Raw genomic sequence first — 24245 nt, 5'->3', positions numbered from 1 at the left:
TGTTCGGTGTGAACTTTCATATCTTGTAGAGAATGACGTTCTCGCTCAACAAGAACACGCAGTCTGGAAAGTGTTGATCTTTGCTGACATAAAATGTTTTTCTAGTTAAGGTCAGGGAGAACGGCCATGACATGATGGTCTATCATATCCAAATGATGATCAAAATCGAATATGCGAGTGAGAAATGTTGGTGAGGGGTTCATAGCCGGTGGATACACGTTCCATTAGGCGAATCATACGATGTATGATTTTTCTACCCCTGCCAGAAAACTTGAATTTAAAATCGAGTTGCTTGAGCACTTGGATTAGGTCTTCAGCATGATGGCCTATGGGGTGTTTGCCCACAAAAAATGGTTGCAGGGAACTTTCCCAGTTGGTGGCAGGAATACGAATTCGGGGAGAAGCCATGTGTTGAAAAGTTTGAAGGTTTGTTATGATGTGTTCTTTCGAGGTTTGATTTAAATAGGCGATTTCTGTTTTAATTTTGTGGTGCAAATTCATGGATCAGTGAGCAGAAAAAATAAGATAAAATTAAGGTGAAAAGGTACATTTATTTATATACAAGATATGACATTTATTATATATACAAAAGGAGGGCTCTAAGGGCGGTTCGTAGGTCTGCCCATTTTTTTTTCAGACTGGGCCGTCCTCCGTTGCTGAAAGGCCGCCTAGTGTTCTCGTACAAGCCACGACCTAATGCTCGCTTGTAGTCGGCCATGGAGGCTTGCTTGGGTCTGCCGTTGTTCTGTGACCAAGTGACCTTTTTCTTGGATGCATCCGTCTAGAGTCTCCAGTTCCTTTTGAAGACCTTCGAGTTTCTTCATTTTTTGGGAAATCTCGGCGGCCAAATTTTGTCGCGCCTGCTGGAGCTCACTCAACCGGGTGGAGGCTTCATTAAGGTCCTCTGTCACTTTTGACAGGAAAGCCTCAATGGCTGCAGTGTCGGGTGTTGGTTGAGACGGTGCAGTGTCGGATGCTAGAGGTTGGATCAAGGGAAGGTCGGCTTGAACCTCGGTGATCCTCTCCAACATCCGACTGAAGATTGGGGCTGCCGCAGACTCAGCGGGAGTCTGCACTAGCAAGTCAATGGCTGTTTGAGCTAGAGACTCAAGGTCTCCATGACTCAAGTCGGCGAATGACAAGTCGGCACAGCGCATCACCACCGGTCGGGCAGGCGCCAGCAACGGCACTATGGTGAGAAAGTTGATTTCACGAGTAGCTTGTCAAAACCATTCAGAGTGATTAGAAAAAATATTTAAAGGTAATTTAGTGGAGTAATGTGGAAATTACCTAATTGAGGATGGCCATGGCCTCGGAAGGAGCCAGGAGAACCGGGGCCGGTGGTAGAGGACCAGGTCGGATCCTCATCCTGGCTACCGATTCGGCGGCTGCAGAATGGGGACCTATAAAGCCCGGCTCCGAACGTTGAAGGAATCAAAGTTCAAATTGAGAAGGGTTGGAATTAGGAAATGAGAAAATGTAAAAGAGAGAAATGCTAACCACAACTTCACGATTCTGGTTGAAGGAGGAATCGCCCGACTCCGAGGAGGAGACTTCGACTGGTTCGGGATGTTGGACTGGTTCGGGATTTTGGACTTGTTCGGGGTTTGCTTGGACTGGTTCGAAGGCCGGCAGGGCTGGTTCTGGGTTCGGCTAAACCAATTCAGGAGCCACCGATGGATGGTGGACGGTGGCAACTGGTTCGTCCATAAGAGCAACTGCCGCAGGTCCCTAAGATAAAGAATATGACTTAAGTTATAGACGAAAGGAATATAATTTTGCAATAAGTTCATACTCACCGGAAGTGTATTTGGTGGGAAGAGGTGGAGGTTGAAGAGGAAACCTACCTCAACGTCGGGTCCTCCTCCCGACGAATCACGGGCAGTTCAGCTGATGGATTGGCTTGTTGCGGAATGACCACCGCAGCAGGCGAAGAAGGAATGGTTTGTGTTCAAGGAAAATGTGAAGTTAGTAAAAATATTTTTTAGAAGTTAGAGGATTTTGGAAATTACCTCTTCAGCTGGTGGGTCGGCTGGTTGGTCGGCTGGTCGGTCAGCAGGTTGGGCGGCTGGTTGCTCGGCAGCTGGGGGAAGCGACTCTAGAGTCAAAAATGAAGGTTGAGTTAGGTTAGTCCTTACTGAGGTATCGACGCACATTGGCGGGCAACCAAACGGGGTCCATAGGTTAGGACACCAAGTAGTCCTCCACCGCCTACCGATCGTACGCTGGCTCTGTGGTGGCCTTGGTTCGGGCGGCTCTTTTTTTCTTCGGGGCACTAGGACCTTCAGCAGGAGCCGCCCGCCTCTTCTTGGGAACAACTGCAAGGGGTGGAGAGCCCATGGCAAGGGCTGGAAGGGGAATGAGTTTCCCCAACAACTGGCCAGAATTAGGGGCCACCATAGCCCAAGTGGCCGACCACCAGGAAGGAAAAGCTTCAACTGACTTGGGGTTCGGCGGAAAGGGAGGTAAGAATTGGACGTGAGATAAGAAGAAAGTTAGGAAAGATAAGGCAAAATTAAGGTTGGAATCACTCGCCCGTCGGGACTTTGGGTTATTAAGTGAGGTCGGGCGAGTGGACCCGGCAGACCTTGACAGCAATTGAACTGACAGGACAAAAATTGCGGCTGCTAGTTAAGAGTATAAAAAGACTTACGATTTTTCTTATCAAACCTGGGATTGGAAAAAACATATCGGGTTTGAGGGCCGAATCCCAGGAATGGGGATAGGTCGGATGAGGTAAGGGATCTGGATATTGATGAGGATAATTGGTATCCGAATAGGGCCAAAATAGCTCGTTCGCGTACTGTACGTAAGTCTCATAAACAAAAAATTTTGAGTTACTACGGTCGTCCAAAAGAATGGCTGCAATTACAGGGTCGGAAGGATGGAGTATGGAATAGTTCGAGATGAGTTGGGCGAGGGCTAACCCTAGTGACCTTTGAGGGTTCAGAGATACGGGTAGCTGACCAAAAAATGCTTTTGGAAAATAAAGCTATAGCCAGAGCTCAAGGAACCAAAAAGGGCTAGAGGCGGCCGTGTCTGCCCTTTTAGTGTCCAGGAGGCGGACACTAACTCTAGATAAACCCTCATATAAATTGGCCAAAAAGAGGGTTCCAATGAAAAGAATCGGCCATTGGAAAGAGGAATAGCTAAATCTAATTTCGAGGTCAAAACTGATTTGGAGGGGGAAAGAATTATGTATCTGTAAAGGATACAAGGATAATTCAAATTTCGAATAAGTATATATGTGAAATTGACCAGGCGAAGAAACCCACGTACCTGCATAGCCATAACAGAAGGAAGGCGGTGTGCTCCAGGGCGGTCGCTGGGAACCGTCCGCACCTTGATGTCAGACAACAAAATTGGTCCAGCTCCGATCGTTCTCAAAGGTGCGGGCAAGCGACCAGCCTTTGTGGTTAGGTGCTGGTTCCTGACCATCTAGCGAGCCCGACACCAGATCGTCACCAACAACAGGGAGATGGGCGACCATAGCCACATCCATCCAGGTTCGGCTAATCGGGCCAATTGGGAGAAGGAAAATGCCCAGTTGGGCATTCCAAAAGGCCGCCATTGCCAGAAGGACTTTATCATGGAGGTACAGGGGTTGAGTGGACAAGTAAATGGCCTTGTCGATCCCCTATCGTCTCCATTGTTCACCAAAAATTGGGGATAACCTGGAATACCAGGAATGAAAGGCATCTTTCGGATTGGTAAGATGGGTTTTGATGTGGTCATTAACACGTTCAGGTTTGAAATCAGGCTTGTTAAGGGCTAATGGGGTGACTGAAGAAATGATGCTCCTCATGCGATAAGCATCCTCGAAGGAAGTACAGTAGGGGCTAAGAGTTGGGGTAAGAACAACGGAGACAAATAGGATTTCCGGATCAGAGCCATTGAAAGGAAAAGTTGGGACATACTGGTTGGCCATGGTCGTAGAGGGATGAAGCTCGAGGTGGTAAAAGAAGAAGGAAGTTTAGCGAGAGGAGAAAGTGTATTTGGAAATGAGAAGGCGTAAGGAAGAAGACAAAAGTGGAGGGGTTTAAAGTAGGAATTTTTTACAAAACCCCGTGATTAGACAGCGTAATGATGAACAGACTCCCTAACAACGTCACATCTCACACTAATCGAGAAGTGACGGTAGGGAGTCGGGCGGGGGAGGCAAATTGTTATATCTTAATATATTTAGGGTTTTTATTGGACCTATAACTGGATTCCAACATTTGGGCCCACAAATAAACCCAAAAAGAAAGTAGGTCTTCGGATGCCCATTGAAGAAACAGGTTAGTCGATCGGTTGCTTGATGGGTTGGTCGATTAGTCGCTTGATTGGTCGGTCAATTAGTCGCTTGATTGGTTGGTTGGTCAGTAGCGTGGTTGGTCAGTCGCTTGATTGGTCGGTTGGTCAGTCGCTTGATTGGTCGGTTGATCAGTCGTCTCGTTTGGTCAGTTGGTCGATTGGTAGCACAAAACATAACCGAAGATGGTTCTTCAGGCGGTTGCAACCGCGAGGGGGTTTTCCGTCAGTTACAACCGACTACGTACACGATCCGATAACTGATTTAGAGAGAATATAACAAGAAATTCACATCCGGCAGAAGGCATCTACAATCAACGCATCAATTTTAGTGAAAATTCGCTTTGCGGATCATCATTATTTTCTTTTCAATATCAGTTTGCTTTTATATTTTGTACATTTCATACTATATTTAGGAATCTTTGATTCCAGATATTATTGCAGTCAAATTCGAATTTTTTTCGGATTTTACTTTTTATTGTTGGTTGAAAACGGCATCAACAACAACAACAACAACAACAACAACAACAATAAGAATAATAATAATAATAATAATAATAATAATAATAATAATAATAATAATAATAATAATAATAATAATAATAATCAGGGATTTGGTGTGGATAGTCTCTGCACACAATTTTGTTGAATAAGTTGAAAAATTAAAGACGCAATTCTTTAGAGAAACATTGTGCGAAGGGAGAAAGAAGCGGATTGATTTGACGGGGAAAAAAAAGAAAAGAAAAAAAAATCAAATTTGAATTAAAAGAATCTCTGATGTGCATGCAGTACTTCTTTTCATCCTTGTACATACATGTTGTTTTTCTTTTCTTGCCCAAGATTAAGAAGTTCTATTCGAAGATTGCTATAGATATTTTTTTTGTAATTGATCACAAGTGTACGATATCGTATCAAGTAATAAATCGGTAAGTATACTGAGTCGAATCCACAAGGAATTAAATATATTCATTCACATTCTGGAGATTTTATGTCATTTAAAGATTGATTCAATTGAGTTAAAATGAATAAATGGCGATTTGACCATTTTAATTCCTAAGTTACATAAATTTAATATAAGCAACTAAATTCCATTGATCAAAGATTGCATAACCTTCTAGATTATAATGAAATATATGATTTAATGATTCAGATTCAACAAATTTTAATGTCATATGAAACTTCAGATTCAACATATTTTATGCATTCCCATCTCCCGACACGAAAGCAATTCAAGTCAAACGGTATAAGTTTGCAACATTCCCATAAATGGTACTAGTTATACGATAATTAATAGTTCATTTAACTTGAGAATAAAACCATTAAAACTTATGAATTAAATCCAACCAATTCATCATTCTATCCGGAATAAAATTACACATATTCAGGAATTTAATACAGATTAGGAAGATTATAGAAAATTTGGCAGGATTAAAAATTAAAATTCATATTAATCACACCAATTTAATATTCTCTTATTCATGCATATAATCTACTAGTTCTGTTCTCTATCTTTCCCAAGATCATGAGAAACACTATTAAGAATAACGAATGGAAATAGTCTCCCCACAAATTCCCATTATTAATATTTGCATATAAAACCGAATACATTCCTAAATCTGGTACTCATATCCTTAAATATGTTGTGTTTCCCAACAATAAACACATCAATTAAATGTATGCAGAAATTTAAATTTTAATTCAAGAACAAAATAAATATTAAGCTTTCATAAATTAATATCGCTACTTCTTGGATGTGAATAACAATTTCATACTTCAATATCCAATCCAACTCTCATCTTTGATCGTAGGATGAAATATATATATATAGATTCAATCTGGTTGCCAAACTTAAATTCCTAAACTAAAACTAATGTAGCAATCCTCGAACAGAACTTCCTAATCAAGGGCAAGAAAATAAAAAACACGTATGTACAAGGATGAAGAGAAGTACTGCGTGCGTCGAGACGAGAGATTCTCTTAATTCAAATTTGATTTTTTTCTTTTATTTTTTTCTTCTCGTCAAATCGATCCGCTTCTTTTTCCCTTCGCACAATCTTTCTCTGAAGAATCGTGTTTTTAATTTTCCAACTTCTTCACCAAGACTGTGCACATAGACTATCCACACCAAATCCATTAATTATTATTATTATTATTATTATTATTATTATTATTATTATTATTATGTCCTGTCTGCCTGCACATTGCTTATCTTCTTTAACTCTTACACTCCCAATGACGTTATCTCCGTCTTTGTTATTTTTTTTCAACCTGAAACATATGCCCCAAACCTCATAAATTTTCTGTACATAAATCAAGACATAGCGAAGCTTTTAATATAAAAGACATCCATGGTCAAATATATACATAATGAACTAAATATTCTACAAGCTATTATATTAAACTTAAATTAAAAAAAACAAGCTAAAAATATAACATATTTACATAAAATAAAAGAAATTAAGTCTAAATAGACATATTTTTCAATGTAGATGATGACTAAAAGATAGCATCCAATGGATGCTATCAAACATCCTCATTCTTAAATGTTACTCGTCCCTTGAGCAACAAAAATAAACATGCATAGACCCGGCACTCAAATTTCATATCTCTATTAAGGGAAGAATAAATGCCTTCACAATATAGAAGTGGTTTTACGCAACATAAATGACTAAAGGCAGGAATTTTATAAACTTTATGACTTGAATATCGCATACTCAGTCACACAAAACTCATAGGTGAGAAATTAATATCAAGACATTTATCTAGACATGAGAGCTTGTAAATGAGGTATGCTACAATTTTTCATTTCTTTCATCAAGTGATTGATGATTTGGTTTCACAATTTAAGGGAACCCCACTATCCTTATCATGGACGAGGCTTTAACCTTTCTGTTCATGACATTTTCACTGAGTCGCAACGGTTGAATTCCAATCATCATAGCCAAATTTAATCATTTTTTTTGGCTTTATGATAATCACTCAATAATTAAGATTTTTTTTTCTTTTTGCATACCTTTATGATATTCCACTTTAGAAATAATTCACGTAGATTACAATCCCGATGCAACTTCTAACTAAGATTATATACAACTTCCTATGCAGAAACTCAAGCATGATCTTGTTTAAAAGTAATATTCTATCATTTTAGTCATGTTAGCAACATAAAACATTACTTGATTCATCATGGTGAAGACTGAAATTTTAATTTATTAAGTAATGGTACAAAGTGTTGAATCTTGGAAAAGTTATTTTTCAACAACGTTGAATGAGAGGTTTTAGCCGTAATCTACACCAAGATGTATGCCATTTCGACCCAAATATTCCCCAAACTACACCACAGTAGAAATAGCACTACAACATAATATAGTAGAAAAATGAAATCCTTATTATAAGTTAATCTAAGCATGTATTTCTAATAACCTTCCTAAACCTTTACTAAATGTACATGCCTAACATAAATGAATTCACAACATCCTTACCGGAACTTAAGAAATAAACCATGAATAGATGTCACCTGATACATTGCTAGCGCCTTGTTACAAGTCAAAAATTTAACAATTATCAGTGCATAGTAAATCTGACCATAGTTTTCCGGCCCGACTATTGCCAAGGGTGTGTGGAGACTTCCACTTTGCATACACTTGGCAACAACACTAAAACCTACAAAATAATAATTAATTAATTAATTAATTTACAACATGTACAATACTTACAACAAAAACAACGTGAAATGAGATGTTAAACAATCTGATTAAATCAAACTGATCAATCGATGGGTGGTCTCAGCGATATTATGTCGTTCCTCCAAACTTCATCACCAAAATAGTTCTTAACTCGTTGTCCATTTACGGTAAAGTCCCTTCCATCATCAGCTTGGAGGACAATTGCTCCTGATTCAAGTACCTGCGATACTTTAAATGGCCCCAACCACTTGGTTTTTAATTTCCCTGAAAAAATCTTGAAATGAGAATTAAATAATGATAACTTCTGTCCAGGTTCAAAACTCCTTGTTTTAATCAATTTATCATGATATTTCTTAGTTCAAACGAAAGAAGGCGTGTAGTTTAAATAACTCACTTAGAACATTTTTTAAAAGATTACGTGGTATGATTAGGTCAAAAAAGCCCTTATGGAATAAATATTCAGAGACTTGTGAACCCTCGGGGACTATTTTATTCAATGTTTGTTCAATTACTCTTTTACCCGCAAATGCAATGTAGCAGTAGGGTTCGGAAATAATGATGTCTCCTAACATCCCAAAACTAGTTGTTACCACACCAATAGTTGAAGATGTAAGGATTGAGACAAAAAATAACTTTGTATTTGACTGATAATCATATAAGGCAGACGATATTTTAGCCATTTGCATCAAGCTTAAACTTCATTCTTTCATGCGTCCCCCCTTGAAGCGCACAGTATAATAAGAGGTAGAAATCGATTGGTAGCATACTCAATCAAACGAGTGATTTTCTCCCCGACTACGGATCCCATACTACCCCCCATAAATTGAAACTCCATAACCCAAGTGCGACAGGAACACCATTTAGTTGCCCTATGCCTGTTTGAACAACCTCAGTTGATCCTGTCTTTCATTGATAAGAACAAACATGATCTTTATAAGGCTCCTCCTCCGAATGAAATTCAATCGGATCCAAAGAGACCATGTCTTCATCCATAAGATCCCCAAGTACCGGGGTCAATCGAAACTTTGATTCTTTCTGAACTACTCATTTTCAAATGATGTTTACATTGTTCACAAATATTCATTTTTTATTTCAAAAATCTCTTATAATTTAATCCATAACAATTTTCACATTGAACCCACAAATTCTTGTAGTTTTCAATTGCATCGAGATCATTAGACTTTTCTCCTAGAGTTAAATCACCGTCTTCTCATAGGATCTTATACTAGATCCCCCCTTTCACTATCAGTTCTACGTTTATCAAAAATGCGCCTAGAAATGTATATGTCACTACTATCACTTACAATGGACATATCAACACAGATTTGATACTGAAGATAATCGTCAATGGAGCTAGTAATGTGATTATTTCAACTAGATTGAGTATCATACATCGAACGATTGTATAAGGAATCCTCACTCATAGATCCATTATTCCTATCACTAGAATTTCAATAACTCGAAAAAGAACTTTCGATTTCACTCATAAAAGAATGATCTTTGTAAATCTGAAAAATCTGATTTTCAATATCAAAATGGATCAAGTAATTGTCTCCAGTACTATCCCTAACTAAAAAAGTATCAGCAAAGATGAAATTCCGAATGTCTTTGACCAAAAATAAATGATCGACATCACTGTAACTAGAATTGTCAGCACCCCCAAACTATGAATGTTTTTAGCCCCACCATTTTATTTGAATCTCTACTTTCACTAGTAGTTTCAATAGGACCAAGATTGTCCATTGATTTCTTTATCCCATACCTGTGTTTGAACTTCTTCTTAAACACCTTCAAATTAAACCACCATCTTTTCATAGTGTTTTCTTTCCCCCTATTTTATTTGCAGAAAATACACTTGATGATATTCATTCGATTCACAATTCTTTATTTTTCTTTGAATTTCTATCAGACTAAACTAGAAGTTACATAATTGCTAAATACTAAATTAGTAAGAAGAAGTGATTATCTTTTATTTTGTAGGAATCCAGAGGTAAGAATTAACTATAACTATATATGAATATGATGGAATCTCTTTCAATTCAAATTAAATAGAATGATAAAAAATGTTTTTTCCTATATCTTCGCCTTCGCGTCGAATAAAAAAGGAATATTTGTTCTACCGTAGATAGAATTTTTTTTGTAAAATCTCGTCTAATAACTAACTAATAAGAAATAATAAATTTAGGGTCTATTTTAACACATAAAAAAAATAATATGCAGGATGGGTTGAAAATTTTGTGATAGTTCGCTTGATTCAGCCAAACCACATGATCTATAAAGAATATACCAATCCTGAGGATCCATAGGTTTAATTGTGGATCGAAGACGACAATAGAACCATTTGAGTCTTCAATTTGCTATTTGAAATCTTCTATATCTCAAGATCTATGTATTTATCCAAAAATACATGCAATAGAATCGTTATATTCAGCCTAATCTTTTACTAAAATGATTGAGCAGAGTTTAATTGCAATTCAATTAAGAGAATGGAAAGTAACTATTTTTTCGTATCGAAAACATCCACTGCTTCAAACTCAAATTTGATCTCTTTCCATATCTCACAAGCGATAGCTAGTTTAGGACTCCATTTGCTAGCCTCACGGATAATTACATTACCCTCAGCAGCAAGATCACGACCTTCATTACAAGCTTGTACACATGTTTCTAGAGCTACTCGGTTAGCTATGGAACCTGGCGCATTCCCCCAAGGGTGTCCTAAAGTTCCTTCACCATAGTACGGAATCATCCCCAAAGATTTCGGTAGAGTAGGCATATGCCAAATGTGAATACCCCCTGAAGCCATGGGAATAACATCAGGTAAAGAGAACCAATCTTGAGTGAAATAAATACCACGACTTCGGCTTTTTTCAACAAAATCATCACACAGTAAATCAACAAAGCCAAAAGTAATGTCTCTTTCTCCTTCAAGTTTACCTACTACAGTACTAGCGTGAATATGATCTCCACCAGACAGACGTAACACTTTAGCTAGTACACGGAAGTGCATACCATGATTCTTCTATCTATCAATAACTGCGTGCATTGCATGGTGAATATGATGAAGTAGGCCATTATATCGGAAATAATTAGCCAAACTAGTATTTGCAATGAATCCTTCTATTAAGTAGTCATGCATTATGATAGGAACTCCCATTTCCCTAGAAAATACAGCTCTTTTGATCATTTTTTCGCATGTACCCGCAATAACATTCAAGTAATGCACTTGATTTCACTTGTTTCAGTCTGTGCCTTATAAATTGCTTCAGCACAAAAAAAGAAACATTCTCTCCAATGCATAAATGGCTGGGAGTTCACGTTCTCATCATCTTTCGTAAAATCAAGTCCACTGGAAAGACATTCATTACATGCACTACCATAGTTTTTAGTGGATAACCCCAATTTAGGTTTAATAGTACATCCCAGCAGAGGACGACCATATTTGTTTAATTTATCTCTCTCAACTTGGATCCGTAAGATTGACCTTGGAAATTTTTAATATGATCAATAGGGATTCACGGATCTTCCAGGCGTAGGGTACACAAGGCTTTGAATCCAAATACGTTTCCGACAATGGAAGTAAACATGTTGGTAACAGAACCTTTTTAAAAAAGGTCTAAAGGGTAAGCTACACAACAAATATATTGATCTGTTTCGCCAAGAACAGGCTCAATGTTGTAGCATCGCCTTTTGTAATGATCAATGCTGGTAAGTCCATCAGTCCACACGGTTGTCCATGTACCACTTGAAGATTTGGCAGCTACCGCTGCCCCTGCTTCTTCAGGCGGAACTTCGGGTTGAGGAGTTATGCCCTTGTACTCTTTAACACCCACTTTGAAAAAAACACTTGCTTTAGTCTCTGTTTATGGTGACATAAATCCCTCCCTACTACTCATGAATTAAGAATTCTAACAACAACAAGGTGTACTCGACACGAATGAATTTGGCGTTAATGAAACTATTCACGGGAATTTTTCAAAAACTTCCAACTAATACTAATATTATCAACTATTCAGATTGATTATTAGACCATGATATTTGATTTACCAAAGACATCATCATTGTATACTCTTTCATATGTATAACACAACCCTTTCTTTTTTCTTTTTTTTTTACCTTTTTTGAATCAAAATAACTAACCCAACTAATAAGAAATTCCCTATTGATAGCGGTATATGTTGTATATGTAAATCTTAGATATGAAAATAGCCAAAATTCATCCATGAAAGAGATAGGGTATACGTATAAATTAATATGCTTAAATAAAAAATTAGAAGAGCCAATTAGATAGAAATAATGAATTGTAATGTAAATAGAGTTCGGGTTGAACTTCCATAGAATAGGATTGTCTGTAATGATAGACAAATGAAAAACTTTCTCAAGATCTTATGTTTCAAAATAGCTTGGTTGGGCTTGCAACTTCACTCATTGAATAAGGAACAAATTGAAGTAGATTTGATTGAATCCCACCAACAAAATCGAGTACTAACTCCAATTTCTTAATGGAATTAATTAATTGCTCGACGTGCTATTAGACGATTATTGTCAATTTGATAACTTTCACAAACTTTGTCACATATTTATTATTATGAGAATTAATACTACTACTGGGGTTTCCGCGGTTGAAAAAAAAGCCTAGGACCTATAATCCAAATCATCGGTTTGGTACAAGATCTAGCTTTTCCGCCGGGAAAAATGCCTAATATTTATAACACTTTGGTAGTTAAAGGTCGAGATAATGTTAATCAACCAATTAATGTGACTTGTGATGTACAACAATTATTAGGAATAATCGAGTTAGAGCTGTAGCTCTGAGTGTTACAGATGGTCTGATGAGAGGAATGAAAGTGATTGATACGGGAGCTCCTCTAAGTGTCCTGGTCAGTGGATCAACTCTGAGATGCATTTTCAATGTGCTTGGAGAGCCTGTTGATAATTTGGGTCCTATAGATACTCGTACAACATTTCCTATTCATCAATCTGCGCCTGCCTTTACCCAATTGGATACAAAATTATCTATTTCTGAAACAGGAATTAATGTAGTAGATCTTTTAGCCCCTTATCGACGTGGGGGAAAAATTGGACTATTTGGGGGAGTTCTGGTTAGGAAAATAGTACTCGTTATGGAATTGATTAACAATATTACCAAAGCCCATAGGAGCGTATCCGTATTTGGCGGAGTGGGTGAGCGTACTCGTGAAGGAAATGATCTTTACATGAAAATAAAAGAATCTGGAGTTATTAATGAAGAAAATATTTCAGAATCAAAAGTAGCCTTGTTTTACGGTCAGATGAATGAACCGCTTGGAGCTCGTATGAGAGTTGGTTTGACTGCCCTAACGATGGCGGAATATTTCCGAGATATTAATGAACAAGACGTACTTCTATTCATCCAAAATATCTTCCGTTTCGTCCAAGCAGGGTCCGAAGTATCGGCCTTATTATGTAGAATGCCTTTCTGGATTGGTTATTAGCCCACCTTGAGTACGGAAATGGGCTCTTTACAAAAAAAGAATTACTAATACCAAAGAAGGGTCAATCACTTCAATTCAAGCATTTTATGTACCTGCAGATGATTTGACCGATTCTACTCTTGCTACGACATTTGCACATTTAGATGCTACTACCGTACTATCAAGAGGATTAGCTGCCAAAGGTGTCTATCCGGAAGTAGATCCTTTAGATTCAACTTCAACCATGCTTCAACCTCGGATCGTTGGTGAGGAACATTATGAAACTATGCAAAGAGTTAAGCAACATGTTATAAAGAACTTCAAGACATTGTAGCCATCTTGGGGTTGGACAAATTATCCGAAGAGGATCATTTAATCATAGCAAGAGCGCGAAAAATTGAGCGTTTCTTATCACAACCCATTTTTGTAGCCAAAGTATTTACCGGTTCTCCTGGGAAATATGTTGGTCTAGCATAAACCAGGTTTCAATTGATCCTTTCCGGAGAATTAGATGGTCTTCTTGAACAGGCCTCTTATTTGGTAGGTAATATTGATAAAGCTGCCGGGAAGGCTATGAACTTAGAAATGGAGAACAATTTGAAGAAATGACCTTAAATCTTTGTTTACTGACCCCTAATCAAATTTCTTGGGATTTAGAAGTGAAAGAAATTATTTTATCTACGAATAGTGGTCAAATTAGCGTATTACCAAATCATGCTCCTATTACTACAACTGTAGATATAGGAATTTTGAGAATACCCGTTACGAACCAATGGTTCACGATGTCTCTGATTGGTGGTTTTGCTAGAATAGACAATAATGAAATCACTATTTTAGTGAATGATGCAGAAAAGGGTAGTGATATTGATCTACAAGAAGCTCAGGAAACTCTTGAAATAGAAGAAGCTAGTTTGAGAAAGGCCGAAGGAAATAGACAAAAAATTGAAGCAAATCTAGCTCTCCGACGAGCTAGGACAAAGGTAGAGGCTTTCAATATGATTTTATAAGTACTTGGTGTGTTTGATTAATCAAAAGAAGTTTGGTTTAGAAACCTTGGATTCTGTTTGATTGGATTCACTTGACAAAGTCCAATTTTGATATAACGCATTTAAAAAATAAAATAGGAAAACAATAAGAATACAAAATCACTAAAAATAAAAAAGAATGGGTCAAAAAACTTATTAGATACCGGAGTCAATGGTATCTAATAAGTTCTACCTACTATTAGATTTGAACCAATGACTCCCGCCGTATAAAAGCAATACTATAACTACTGAGTCAAGTAGGTAATTTATTATCCCCCCCCCTCCCCCAAAAAAAGACCAAATGGAACCCATCCCATCGATGAATTGTAAATAACATATTGCTTAATAAGCAATAATAACCTAAGCAATACCATTCCAAAATATATGATCTTGGATCATAGAATATTAATCTTGACAAGAAACTCTATACATAATAAAATACGCATCACAACCATTAAGGGCTATAGCTCAGTTGGTAGAGCACCTCGTTTACACACACGCCAATGGATTTCGGGGGAGTCCATTGTACACGCAAATAAAAAGAAATTCATTTTATTGCAAAATCGATGTCTTACCCTTATAACTATCTAGGGAACAATAGCCTGAAAAATTATTCGATTGGATTTTGGTGCCAAACAGACCGGATCATTATTTTGAGATATTCGTAAGGTGAATAACAGTGCATTCAATGCTAGGGATAGTGAGTGTAAGGTTCTCAAAAAAAAAAATTTCGTCCTATGTGGTTTAAGGTGTATTAAGTTTCATATTTGATTTTCATTTTCAAAGGAACGATATAGACTTAATTTAACTTACAACAATCTAGGCCGGAGGCAGGCCTACGTCAAGATAACCACACCCTTGAAACACTTTGGTAGTGCTCCTGGATCAAAATGTCATATAATGAATCAAAGCACACAGAGCTATCTCCTTATTGGATTTTTCTGTCAAAAACAAAGGGTGGATTTGCTGATATTTCTTTCAATTAATGGAAGAGCCAAATACAAAAAAAAAAAAAAAAATGCATGTTGGGTTTTTAAAACAGTTTAGATCATTTTGATAATAATAAGTTTGATATGTTTTACCGAGAAGGTCTACGGTTCGAGTCAGTATAGCCCTAGAAATCAAAATCGAAAAGAAATATAAAATCAAAAATAAAATGAAGATTTGAAAGAAAAAATTATACAATTTTCCTTTTTGATACTTGTGACTGACCGGTTGGTTTTTTGAAATCAAAATTTTCCTAAAAATTCACTCATTCTCGTTTTAAGCATTAAACTAAACAAAAAACTAGAATAAATTGGTCATTAATATCCGGAGATAAATTCCATATGAATTTCCTTGTCAACCACAACCAAGGAGTTAAGTTAACGATACTCCTTCGTATACATAATACTTTATTATATCTAAATTTAACCTAACCTTAATGAATTTAAGAAGTTAAAGACATAAGTCTAGTGAATAACTCCAAAACGTTATTCACATAGATCTAGGGGACAGACTAAAGTTGGGTGAAAAATGAATCTCTTTGGTAAGTTTCATGGTTCTATATTTAGTCCAGTGAAAACCCTGTTCAGATTCTAATAACAGGAATATACCTTAAGATATCCGGAATTAGGGGACGGCAAAGAAATCGAACTGAACCGTTGAACTGAGCTGAACCTAATAGAAGTTTTGGTTAACCAAAAAAATTCAGTTCGAATACAAATACTACATATTTGATATGTGTTTGGTTCAAATTGGTTTCAAGTTTTGATATTTTTTCAGTTTGGTTAACTGAACTGAATATATATTACATAGTGCTTTAAAAGAATAATGTTAGTGCTTTTGTTTCTTCACTTCTTTTCCTTTTTATTAAATATCGCTTTATGGAATTATACTTTGTGCTCTAGAGTTCTAATTATAGTGCTTATCGTATATGTTACATAGTGCTTTAAGGGAATACAATTAGTTTTTTTGTTTATTGACTGCCTTTTCTTTTTATTATATAGAACTTTATCGGATTATACTTTGTACTTTATAGTTCTAATTACAATACTTTTTATGTTTGTTACATAGTGTCTTAAAGTAATATAGTTAGCGCTTTTGTTTCTTCACCGGTTTTCCTTTTTTTTTTATATAGCACTTTAAGAGATTATACTTTGTCCTCTAGAGTTCTAATTGCAGTACTTTTCAAAAATGCTACATAGTGCTTTAAAGGTATACAGGTAGGGCTTTTGTTTCTTGACTACTTTTCTTTTTATTGTATAGCACTTTATCATATTATACTTTGTGCTCTAGAGTTCGAATTATAGTGTTTTCGTATATCCATAGTGCTTTAAGAGAATAATGTTTGTGCTTTTGTTTCTTCACTTCTTTTCCTTTTTATTAAATAACGCTTTATGGGATTATACTTGGTGCTCTAGAGTTCTAATTACAGTGCTTTTCGTATATGTTACGTAGTGCTTTCAGGGAATACTGTTAGTACTTTTGTTTCTTAACTGCCTTTTCTCTTTATTATATAGCACTTTATCGGATTATACTTTGTGCTTTGTAGTTCTAGTTATAATACTTTTCGTATTTGTTACGTAGTGGTTTAAAGTAATATAGTTAGTGCTTTTTTTTCTTCACTCTTTTTTCTTTTTATTATATAACACTTTATGAGATTATACCTTGTGCTCTAGAGTTCTAATTACAGTGCTTTTCATATATACTATATAGTGTTTTAAGGGAATACAGTTAGTGGTTATATTTTTTAACTTCCTTTTTCTTTTTATAATATAGCTCTTTATGGGATTATACTTTATGCTCTATAGTTCTAATTATAGTGTTTTTTGTACTTGTTATATAGTATTTTAAGGTAATATAGTTAGCGTTTTTGTTTCTTCATTGGTTTTCTTTTTTATTATATATTGTTTTATGAGCTTATACTTTCTGCTGTACAGTTCTAATTATAGTTCTTTTCGAATATGTTATATAGTGCTTTAAAGGTAATATAGTTAGTGTTTTTGTTTCTGGACTGCCTTCTTTTTTTATTATATAGCACTTTATGGGATTATACTTTGTGCTCAATAGTTCTAATTACAGTGCTTTTCGTCTTTGTTAAATAGTGTTTTAAGGTAATATAGTTGGCGCTTTTGTTTCTTCGCTATTTTTCCTATTTATTATATAGCACTTTATAAGATTATACTTTGTACTCTAAAGTTCTAATTACAGTATTTTTCGTATATGTTACATAGGGCTTTAAGAAAATATTGTTAGTACTTTTGTTTGTTCACTTCTTTTCCTTTTTATTAAATAGCGCTTTATGAGATTATAATTTGTGCTCTAGAGTTCTAATTACGGTTCTTTTCATGTTTGTTACATAGGTCTTTAAGGGAATACTGTTAGTGCTTTTGTTTCTTGACTGCCTTTTCTCTTTATTATATAGCACTTTATCGGATTTTACTTTGTGCTTTGTAGTTCTAGTTATAATGTTTTTCGTATTTGTTATGTAGTGGTTTAAAGTAATATATTTAGTCCTTTTGTTTCTTCACTCTTTTTTCCTTATTATTATATAACACTTAATGGGATTATATGTTTTGCTCTAGAGTTCTAATTACAGTTTTTTTCGTATATGCTACATAGTGTTTTAAGGGAATACAGTTAGCGATTTTGTTTCTTAACTTCCTTTTCTGTTTATTATATAGCTCTCTATGGTATTATACTTTATACTCTATAGTTCTAATTATAATGCTTTTTATACTTGTTACATAGCGTTTTAAGGTAATATAGTTAGCGCTTTTCTTTTTCAATGTTTTTGCTTTTTATTATATAGAGTTCTATATGGTTATACTTTGTGTTGTAGAGTTCTAATTATAGTTCTTTTTGAATATGTTATATTGTGTTTTAAAGGGAATACAGTCAGTGTTTTTGTTTCTTGATTGCCTTCTCTTTTTATTATATAACACTTTATGGGATTATACTTTGTGCTCAATAGTTCTAATTACACTGCTTTTCGTCTTTGTTAGATAGTGTTTTAAGGTAATATAGTTGACGCTTTTATTTCTTCACTATTTTTCCTTTTTATTATATAGCACTTCATAAGATTATACTTTGTGCTCTAAAGTTCTAATTACATTATTTTACGTATATGTTACATTGTGCTTTAAGGGAATAATATTAGCCTTTTTTTTTTCTTCACTTCTTTTCTTTTTTATTAAATAGCGCTTTATGGGATTATACTTTGTGCTCTAAAGTTCTAACTACAGTGCTTATCGTATATGTTACATAGTGCTTTAAGGGAATACAATTAGTGCTTTTATTTCTTGACTGCCTTTTGTTTTTATTATATAGCACTTTATCCGATTATACTTTGTGGTTTATAGTTATAATTATATTGTTTTTCGTATTTGATACATAGTGTCTAAAAGTAATATAGTTATAGCTTTTGTTTCTTCATTGTTTTTTCATTTTTTTATATATCTCTTTATAAGATTATACATTGTGCTCTACAGTTCTAATTATAGTGTTTTTTGTATATGTTACATAGTGCTTTAAGGTAATAATGTTCGTACTTTTTTTTCTTCACTTCTTTTCCCTTTTATTAAATAGCAGTTTATGAGATTATACTTTGTGCTCTACAAATCTAATTACAGTGCTTTTCATATATGTTACATAGTACATTTATGGAATATAGTTAGTGCTTTCATTTCTTGTCTGCTTTTTCTTTTTATTATATTGCACTTTATCGGATTATACTTTGTGCTTTATAGTTCTAATTATAAAGCTTTTTGTATATGTTACGTAGTGGTTTAAAGTAATATAGTTATCGCTTTTGTTTTGTTACTGTTTTTCCTTTTTATTATATAGCACTTTATGAGATTATACTTTGTGATCTAGAGCTCTAATTACAGTGCTTTTCGTATATGCTACATAGTCTTTTAAGGGAATACAGTTAGTGTTTTTGTTTTTTAACTTCCTTTTGTTTTTATTATATAGCTCTTTATGGAATTATACTTTATGTTCTATTGTTCTAATTATAGTGCTTTTCGTACTTGTTACATAGTGTTTTAAGGTAATATAGTTAGTGCTTTTGTTTCTTCACTATTTTTTCCTTTTTATTATATAGCATTTTATGAGCTTATACTTTCTGTTGTAGAGTTCTAATCACAGTTCTTTTTGAATATGTTATATAGTGGTTTAAAGGGAATACAGTTAGTGCTTTTGTTTCTGGATTGCCTTCTCTTTTTATTATATAGCCATTTATGGGATTATACTTTGTGCTCCATAGTTCTAATTACAAGGTTTTTCATCTTTGTTAAATAGTGTTTTCAGGTAATATAGTTGGCACTTTTGATTCTAAACTATTTTTCTTTTTATTATATATCACTTTATATGATTATACTTTGTGCTCCATAGTTCTAATTAGAGTTCATTTCGTATTTTTTTACATAGTGTTTAAGCTAATATACTAAGCGCTTCCATTTCTTCATTTTTTTCCTTTTTATTATATAGCACTTTATGAGATTATACTTTGTGCTCTAGATTTGTAATTACATTGCTTTTCGTATATTTTACATATTGCTTTAGGGGAATACAGTTATGGCTTTTGTTTCTTGATTGTCTTTTCTTTTTGTTATATAGCACTTTATGAGATTATACTTTGTCCTCTATAGCTATAATTACAGTGCCTTTTGTATAATATTACATAGTGCTTTATGGGAATACAAGTAGTGCTACTGTTTATTCTCTTCTTTTCCATTTTATTAAATTGGTTTTTATGGGATTATATTTTGTGCTCTAGAGTTATTATTACCGTGCTTTTCATATGTGTTACATAATGCTTTAAGGGAATACAGTTAGTACTTTTGTTTCTTGATGACATTTTTTTTATTATATAGCACTTTATGGGATTATACTATGTGTTTCATATTTCTAATTACATTGCTTTCCGTAATTTTTACATAGTGTTTAAGGTAATATAGTTAGAGCTTTCCTTTCTACATTGTTTTTCCATTTTATTATATAAAACTTTATGAGATTTTACTTTGTTCTTTAGAGTTATAATTACAGTGTTTTTTGTATATGGTACATAGTGGTTTAAGGGAATATAGCTAATGCTTTTGTTTATAACTGCCTTTTCTTTTTATTATGGGGCACTTGATGAGATTATACTTTGTACTCTATAGTTCTAATTACAATTCTTTATTTATTTGTTACATAGTGTTTTAAAGTAATATAATTTGCACTTTTGTTTGGTCACTTTTTTTTTTTATTATATAGTCTTTATGAGCTTATACTTTGTGCTGTAGAGTTCCAATTACAGTTCTTTACGTATATGTTACATAGTGCTTTAAGGGAATACAATTAGTGTTTTTTTTTCATGACTATTTCTCTTTTTATTACATAGCACTTTATGGGATTATACTTTATGCTCTATAGTTCTAATTAAAGTACTTTTCGTACTTGTTACATAGTATCTTTAAGGTAATATAGTTAGCGCTTTTGTTTCTTCACTGTTTTTCTTTTTTATTATATACCACTTTATGAGATTATACTTTGTGCTCAAGACTTCTAATTACAATGTGCTTTGTATATTTTAGAAAGTGTTTTAAAGGAATATTGTTAGTGCCTTTGTTTCTTGACTGTCGTTTCTTTTTGTTATGTAGAAATTTATGAGATTATAATTTTTTGGTCTATAGTTCTAATTAAAGTGTTTTCTATATATGTTTCATAGTGCTTTAAGGGAATAAAGTTAGTGCGTTTGTTTCTTCACTTTTTTTCCTTTTTTATTAAATAGTGTTTTATGGTATTATACTTTTTGCACTAGAGTTATAATTACAGTGCTTTTCGAATATATTATATAGTGCTCTATGGTAAAATAGTTAGTGTTTTTATTTCTCTACTGTCTTTTCTTTTTTTTTATATAGCCCGTTTTGGGATTATACTTTGTGCTTCATAGTTCTAATTACAAAGATTTTAATATTTTTTACATAGTGTTTATGGTAATATAGTTAGCGCTTCTGTTTTTTCACTATTTTTCCTTTTTATTATGTAGCACTTTATGAGATTAAAATTTGTGCTATAGAGTTCTAATTATAGTGTTTTTCGCATATGTTAAATAGTGCTTTAGGGGAATAAAGTTAAGGCTTTTGTTTCTTAACTGTCTTTTCTTTTTCTTATATAGCACTTTATGGGATTATACTTTATTCTCTAGAGTTTAAATTACAATGTTTTTCGTATTTGTTACATAGTTCTTTGAGGGAATACAGTTAGTGCTTTTGTTTCTTGATTTCCTTTTCTTTTTATTATATAGCACTTTATGGGATTATACTTTGTGTTCCATATTTATAATTACAGTGCTTTTATGATTTGTTACATAGTGTTTAAGGTAATATAGTTAGAGCTTTTGTTTGTACACTGATTTTCCTTTTTCTTATATAACAGTTTTTAAGATTATAAATTGTGATTTAGAGTAATAATTACAGTGTTTTTTTTATATGTTACATAGTGGTTTAAGGGAATATAGTTAATACTTTTGTTTCTAGACTGCCTTTTCGTTTTATAATATAACATTTTCTAAGATTATACTTTGTGTTCTATAGTTCTAACTACAGTGCATTTTGCATTTGTTAAATAGCATTTTGAAGTAATATAATTAGTGTTTTCGCTTCTTCACTGTTTTTCCTTATTATTATATAGCTCTTTATAAGCTTATACTTTGTGTTGTAGAGTTGTAATTACAGTTCTTTTTGTATATGTTACATAGTGCTTTAAGGTAATACTGTTAGTGCTTTTGTTTCTTGACTGCCTTTTCTTTTTGTTATATATCACTTTATGGGTTTATAGTTTGTGCTCTATAGTTCTAATTATAGTTCTTTTTGTACTTGTTACATTGTCGCTTAAGGTAATACATATAGCGCTTTTGTTTCTTTCCTTTTTCCTTTTAATTATATACCACCTTTTGAGATTATATTGTGCTCTAGAGTCATAATTACAGTGCATTTTGTATATTTTACATAGTGCTTTAAGGGAATACAGTTACTGTTGTTGTTTCTTGACTACTTTTTCTTTTTGTTATATAACAATTTATGTTATTATACTTTGTGCTCTATAGTTCTAATTAAAGTGTTTTCTATGTGTTACATAGTGCTTTAAGGGAATAAAGTTAGTCCTTTTGTTTCTTCACTCACTTTCCTTTTTATTAAATAATGCTTTTTGGGATTATACTTTCTGCTCTAGAGTTCTAATGACAGTGCTTTTCGTATATATTATATAGTGCTTTAGTCTAATGTAGTTAGTACTTTTGTTTCTCTATGGCCTTTTCCTTTTATTATATAGCACTTTTTGGGATTATATTTTGTGCTTCATAGAATTAATTACAAAGTTTTTTGTGTTTTTTACTTAGTATTTAAGGTAATATAGTTAGCGCTTCTGTTTCTTCTTTGTTTTTGAAATTTATTATATAGCACTTTTTTAGATTAAAATTTGTGCACTGGAGTTCTAATTACAGTGCTTTCGGTATATGTTATGTAGTGCTTTAGGGGAATACATTCAAGGCTTTTGATTTTTGACTGTTTTTTCTTTTTATTATTTAGCACTTTAAAGGATTATACTTTGTGCTCTAAACCTATAATTATAGTGCTTTTCGAATATGTTAAATAATGCTTTAAGAGAATTCAATTAGTGCTTTTGTTTCTTGACTGCCTTTTCTATTTATTAAATAGCGCTTTATAGGATTATACTTTGTGCTCTAGAGTTTTAATTTTAGTGTTCTTCGTATATATGACATAGTGCTTTAGAGGAATATTGTTAAGGCTTTTTTCTTGACTGTATTTTCTCTTTATTATATAGGAATTTATGGGATTATACTTTGTGGTCTAGAGTTTTAATTAGAGTGCGTTTTATATATGTTATATAGTGCTTTTAGGGAATACATGTTGTGCATTTGTTTCTTGACTGTCTTTTTGTTTTTATTATATAACACTTTATGAGATTATACTTTTTGCTCCATATTTATAATTATAGTGCTTTTTGTACTTGTTACATAATGTTTAAGGTAATATAGTTAGAGACTGTTTTCTTTTTTATTATATAACAGTTTACGGGATTATAGTTTGTACTTTAGAGTTATAACTACAGTGTTTTTTATATATGTTACAAAGTGGTATTAATGTAGTATAGTTAATGCTTTTGTTTCTTGACAGCCTTTTCTTTTAATTATATAGCACTTGATGATATTATACTTTGTGCTCTATAGTTCCAATTATAGTGCTTTTTGTATTTGTTGCATATTGTTTTAAAGTAATATAATTAGCGCTTTTATTTTTTCACTGTCTTTTTCCCTTTTTATCATATAGCGCTTTATGAGCTTATACTTTGTGCTCTAGAGTTCTAATTACAGTGTGTGTCGTATATGTTACATAGTGCTTTAAGGGAATACAGTTAGTGCTTTTGTTTCTTGACTGTCTTTTCTTTTTGTTATATAGCAATTTATAAAATTATACTTTGTGCTCTATAGTTAGAATTATAGTGTTTGCTGCATATGTTACATAGTGCTTTAAGGGAATAAAGTTAGTCATTTTGTTTCTTCACTCACTTTCCTTTTTAGTAAATAATGCTTTTTGGGATTATACTTTCTGCTCTAGAGTTCTAATGACAGTGTTTTTCGTATATATTATATAGTGCTTTAGTCTAATATAGTTAGTGCTTTTGTTTCTCTATTGCCTTTTCTTTTTATTATATAGAACTTTTTGGGATTATATTTTGTGCTTCATAGTTCTAATTGCAAAGTTTTTTGTGTTTTTTATTTAGTACTTAAAATGATATAGTTAGTG

General features: G+C 33.7%; 3 pseudogenes; 1 reads left to right on the top strand and 2 right to left on the bottom strand.

Annotated features, from left to right (window-relative positions):
• Positions 1–8058: 8058 nt before the first annotated feature.
• LOC127245684 (acetyl-coenzyme A carboxylase carboxyl transferase subunit beta, chloroplastic-like) lies at positions 8059–10280 on the bottom strand (annotated as a pseudogene).
• Positions 10281–10473: 193 nt separating this feature from the next.
• On the bottom strand, positions 10474–11848 carry LOC127245652 (ribulose bisphosphate carboxylase large chain-like; annotated as a pseudogene).
• Positions 11849–11968: 120 nt separating this feature from the next.
• Positions 11969–14035, top strand: LOC127245635 (ATP synthase subunit beta, chloroplastic-like; annotated as a pseudogene).
• The last annotated feature ends 10210 nt before the right edge of the window (positions 14036–24245 follow it).

This window comes from Andrographis paniculata, unplaced genomic scaffold (genome assembly GCF_009805555.1).
Source record: "Andrographis paniculata isolate CXL003 unplaced genomic scaffold, ASM980555v1 Contig22END, whole genome shotgun sequence".
Classification (NCBI taxonomy): Eukaryota; Viridiplantae; Streptophyta; class Magnoliopsida; order Lamiales; family Acanthaceae; genus Andrographis; species Andrographis paniculata.
Note: the sequence above shows the minus strand (reverse complement) of the source record. Positions and strands in the feature narration are given on the sequence as shown.